The sequence below is a fragment of the Haliotis rufescens genome, unplaced genomic scaffold (genome assembly GCF_023055435.1).
Source record: "Haliotis rufescens isolate VD_foot unplaced genomic scaffold, xgHalRufe1.0.p SCAF_3, whole genome shotgun sequence".
Taxonomy (NCBI): Eukaryota; Metazoa; Mollusca; class Gastropoda; order Lepetellida; family Haliotidae; genus Haliotis; species Haliotis rufescens.
This window is the reverse complement of record NW_025964001.1, coordinates 27,477,125-27,482,601: the sequence shown is the minus strand read 5'-3', so window position 1 is coordinate 27,482,601 and position 5,477 is coordinate 27,477,125. Positions and strand designations below refer to the sequence as shown.

Here is a 5,477-nt window from a genome sequence, read left to right as displayed (position 1 = left end):
ATCGAAATCCGGTTCGTAAACTGTCATGCATATTTCGGTCGATTGCAGGATTTGCAAAGCATGTGCACCGCCAACTTGTTGTCAACAGATACTTTCGAAATCTTTTCCTGTTTTTTATCAAGGTGCTCACGTGATTTGATGCATTTTGCAGTGTAAGACTCGTTTTATCAAAATATAGATCTTGATTATCAGTTAGATCGTATTGACTGGGCGCCGCAGCCATTTTGTCAGGAATCTGATTGGTCCATAGGAGAGGTACGGAAGGGACATAACTCGTAATAGCCACAGGTGGCGCTACGATCGAGCCCAGGAATTCCAGCCTAGTTCGGCAAGGTTGAAAACTGGACTTTTAAAGTCAGTTAACTCTCTTGCCTCGGGAAGATGGGCACTTATTGGAGGAAATATGGTATGCTGCTTCTGGTATGACTATGTTGCTCTTAGGTGTGTCATTATGTAATCAGTGATGCTGGTCGTGATATATGTACATGTAGGATCGTGTTTACTTCTGAAGATCAGACACATAATTTTTCAAAAAATTATTAGATTATCAAATATATTTTGAATGTCAGTGACCTCATTTGTCAGTTTCCTTCAGGCAAATCTACAAAGAAGGAGCTGTAGATTTAGTACAGAATCAGAGTTAGAAATCTCTTTGTGAGCATGTTAATGTGTGGCCACATTGCCAGTGTTATGTTCTTGAAGGTGACCTGTACTTGTTGATCTGCTGTCAAAATCACTGCCATTTTCCATACATCAAAACTAATTGTATGTTTTAATCAATATCTTTGTTAAATAATGTATTACATTTAAATTACTTGATATTGGATAAGGTTGTTTCATAGTTGTCACACTCCTGTACTGTTCACGATCACTCTTCATGATGACTTCTGAATGCTTCTTTTCTTAAACTTCAGGCATATCAATGATCTGATAACGTTCAATAATGGTCGAATAGCCAAGTCCCTTTCTCTGATTTACCCACCTGAACTAGAAAGTGAAGAATTGCCACTGATTGGTGAATAAGAAGGAGAAATGTGTCATGCTTCTCATAAATCAGTGCCTAAGAGGGTTGTATGTCATCACAAATTTCAAATGACTGATTGTATAAGAAGGATGAATGTCCTCTTTCTTCTGATTCAGTGAAGGAGGACAAATGTGTCCATCAACTTCTGATTCTATGTGCAAGAAGGACCACTGTGTCTATCTTCTGATTCAGTGTATAAGAAGGTTGAATGTGGCAGCTCTGATTCAGTGTATAAGAAGGTTGAATGTGGCAGCTCAGATTCACTCAAGAAGGTTGAATGTGGCAGCTCTGATTCAGTGTATAAGAAGGTTGAATGTGGCAGCTCTGATTCACTGTGTAAAAGGTTGAATGTGGCAGCCCTGATTCACTGTATAAAAGGTTGAATGTGGCAGCTCTGATTCACTGTATAAGAAGGTTGAATGTGGCAGCTCTGATTCACTCAAGAAGGTTGAATGTGGCAGCTCTGATTCACTGTACAAGAAGGTTGAATGTGGCAGCTCTGATTCAGTGTATAAGAAGGTTGAATGTGGCAGCTCTGATTCACTGTATAAGAAGGTTGAATGTGGCAGCTCTGATTCAGTGTATAAGAAGGTTGAATGTGGCAGCTCTGATTCACTGTACAAGAAGGTTGAATGTGACAGCTCTGAATCACTGTATAAGAAGTTGGTTACAGTAAGACTATTTCTCCATTGTCTCCCTGTGACAGACATGAACATTCCCTGATTACAGAGCTGGACTTGGGGTAAACCAATGATATGTTTTAGACCTTTACTTGTTTACATTTACCTGATAAGGGTTATTTGTATAACATGGTGCTTTTTCATGTATGGTGTTATTACATCGATATGGTTTTGGATGATGTTGATGTTCTTCTACTGGTGTTACATGCATCTTCAGTATCATTCAATGAATAATTGTTAATCCTTTGTTCCATTCTCTCTGACTGCGGAACTGATGATCTTGTCAGGCTTGTGGTTAGTGGTGATATATGCTACTCCACTTTTGTTAGGGATGTTTTCATCTTTCAATGATCCACAAAACTGATTGTCAGCATATGACATATCTGATTATCCCTATCAAAAGTTGAGTAGTATTGTTCGTTATGTTATTATAACATTCACTTAGATATTTCTCCAAATGTGCACGCTAAAGAAGTACATTCCTAATAACAGATTGTGATTGTGTATTTTGATTTTGTTGTTTTTGATATTTCTCCAAATGTGCATACTCAAGTAGATAGTACATACCTAATAACAGATTGTGGTTTTGCATTTTGATTTTGTTGTTGTCAGCAATATTCCAGCTGTATCATAGAGCAGTCTGTAAACAATCACATCTTGGTCAGCCTGAAAAGTTGTTGAGATCATGTTCAGTATTCCATGCCTCTGACTTTTGTCACCACACACCTCTTTCCATAACCTGCAAGAAGACACGTCCCCCAATCGATGAATGTTATGTGCGAAAATACGACAAACCAATCAGAATGCGCGTATGATTTCAAGTTCTTCGTCAAAGAATCCCTCAGAATATTTTTAAATTTTACATATGTCTTGCATTTAAAAATATACCCAAGACACAGTTATATGTGTTCAATCATACTGTAAAATTCTGCAGTCCGGATGTGCTTTGAATTGCATCTGAAATATGTATCATATGTGGGGAAATATATGTAAACCATTACGCAACTATTTGACAAATGTTTTAGGTATGCCCGTTTGCACTCAGACGGAACCCGGTCACAAAATAGGACATGAGAGGAGCACGAGTCGCTATTCTGCTTGTCCCGGAATAACACGAGTTGGTCACGAAAATGCCTCTGAGTTACAGTGACAATGAGTCAAGTCACACATGAACACCTCCCCACAGTTAGTGGGTGTTTGTTGTTTTACGCTGCACTCAGCAACATATTCTAGCTATATAATGGCAGCCTGCAAATAATTGAGACTGGACCAGACAATCCAGTGATTGATATTATGAGCAATGCTCCAAGCTGTCGGGGTAAGATTACATGCCTTCAACCAAGTCACCAAGCCTGACCACCCAATCCATTAAGTAAGCTCTTGTGACTAATTGTAACCTTAAATCCCCACTGATGCCCAGTTAGTAGGCTCTTATGACAAGGGGCTGCGGGGTAGCCTAGTGGTTACAGCGTTCGCTCATCACGGCTAAGACCCCGGTTTGATTCATCACATGGGTACAATGTGTGAAGCCCATTTCTGGTGTCACCAGCCGTGATATTGCCGGAGTATTGCTAAAAATGGCATAAAACCATACTCACTCACTCACTCTTATGACCATCATGAGGGACTCGAGGCCTACTCTGATGACCGTGCATGACCACAGAGGGTTTCTCGTTGACTATATCAGTTGTTGCTGTACCTACTGTATCTACCAGTATGTTTTGAGGAATGCTTATTTCACACAGTGCACTAACTTGAATGTATTTGCATTGTTGATGATATACATGTTCAGATGGTACATCAGCCTGCTACAATACTATGCAATATAATAAAATAAATCATTTTTTTTTTTATATGCTTGTATGTTTTGTTTTCTTTCATTTTGTTTGTTTGTTGTTTAATGCTGCACTTAGCAATATTCCAGCCATATGACGGTGGTCTGTAGTTAATCAAGTCAGGACCAGACATTCCAGTGATTGACATCATGAGCATCAATCTATGCAATTGGGATACGATGACATGCATCCACCATGTAGATGTCTGGCCAATTTTAACATGGATCTTCACCTATACTAAGAGATACTAACTGCAACACACCAAACAGTTCTTGTAATTTCGTAAACCGACTATGCTTGTGGTAAGAGGCGACTAATGGGATTTGGAGGTCAGGCTTGCTGACTTGGTTGATGCATGTCATTGTATCCTAGTTGCATGGATTGATGTTCATGATATCAATCACAGGATTGTCTGGGCTCTTATTAGAATATTATTTTGGTGGAAAAAAAACAGAGTTGAAAGATAAATTTCGTGGTTGCTGACAGCCTGAAATGTTTATGTTCGATAGATATATTTTTCTAGAATTTAATCGCCCATAATTAAGGGTGCATATAACACACGAGTGCGTATTGTACGGGAATAAATAAGTCTTGTGAACATTGATCAATCGGAAGGGGTGCTAATTGGGATTGTTCACTAGCCAATATATATGCAATTACCGCCGTAGGCGCTTATTACGTCGAATACGGTATATGACGTCAGCCTGTAATCCAGTGATTGATAATATGAGCAATGATCCACTTTGGAGTGTGATGACATTCGATCAACCAATTCACTGAGCCCAGCCACCAAATCTTAAAAGTTGCCTGGTACCACAAGCATAGTTCTCTAGTTACCAATTCTAACCATGATTCCCCAGGGGGCGTCTTGTAACTGTTTGAACTGGTGGGCCAACGACTGCAGCATCTTACTCTGTTAAACATGACTGGTTGTGTTAGGTCTGTTCTAAAGGTTAGATAACCGCGCCCATCACTCCATCAGCGATCAGCATATGTTGGTAGGGGCCTATTCAAACCTGGAATCTCCAAGGGGCCTCTGTGTTCAATGGAAAGGTCAACACATGTAAGGTGAAGGTTAATGTACCATTCCTGGAAGTATGTAGGACGTCCATCCAGGCAAACTCAATCTTTAGGCTTTAAATGTTTGTGTCCAATGGATGAGATGCGGGAGGCAACGGTCTCGCATATTGCTTCCCTCAAAGGTTGAAGCGATTTCCATGAAACTATTTCAGTTTGAAATGACATGATGTGTGTAAGAGACGTTAAGAGGTTCTGAAGTGTATTTGGTCTCAGCAAAGACTAGTGAGTGAGTGAGTGAGTGAGTGAGTGAGTGAGTGAGTGAGGTTTTACGCCGCTTTTAGCAATATTCCAGCAATATCACGGCGGGGGACACCAGAAATGGGCTTCACACATTGTACCCATGTCGGGAATCGAACCCGGGTCTTCGGCGTGATGAGCTAACGCTTGAACCTCTAGGCTACCCGACCGCCCCTCAGCAAAGACTAAATATTAAACGTCAACGTCAGAGAACAATTAATCTAGGTCATCTGCCGAAACAGAGTAAACGGCAAGAAAGCGGTGAAATTTACATGAATCATCACTGAAAATCAGTTATCAGACAGTTTATTTCAGTAATTTAGGCATCAAGGCCCATAGTACGATGCAGATTGGATATTAACATTTGTCACGTGATGTAAATGATCAGATTTTAAATCAAGTTACACATTCCTCCATTATAAAGACATGTTTTAAGAATACAGAAACTGCATGGATCATATCAGGATTTTCAGAGTTTAGCAGATTTATCATTAACTGACGGTCTTTAAAAGTACCTTGCAACATGGGGAGAAATTTATACCTTAAATGGGAATACGTTTCACATATAAGTAAGACATGGTATTCATCCTCTACTTCTCCGAATGAACACTTTGTACAAAT

General features: G+C 39.7%; 1 long non-coding RNA gene across 1 annotated transcript; it reads left to right on the top strand.

The window, feature by feature from the left end:
* The first annotated feature begins 66 nt into the window (after positions 1 to 66).
* LOC125384495 lies at positions 67 to 3,554 on the top strand. Its single transcript, XR_007223296.1, has 2 exons — positions 67 to 1,263; positions 1,297 to 3,554. It is a non-coding gene; the product is annotated as an uncharacterized LOC125384495 (long non-coding RNA).
* The last annotated feature ends 1,923 nt before the right edge of the window (positions 3,555 to 5,477 follow it).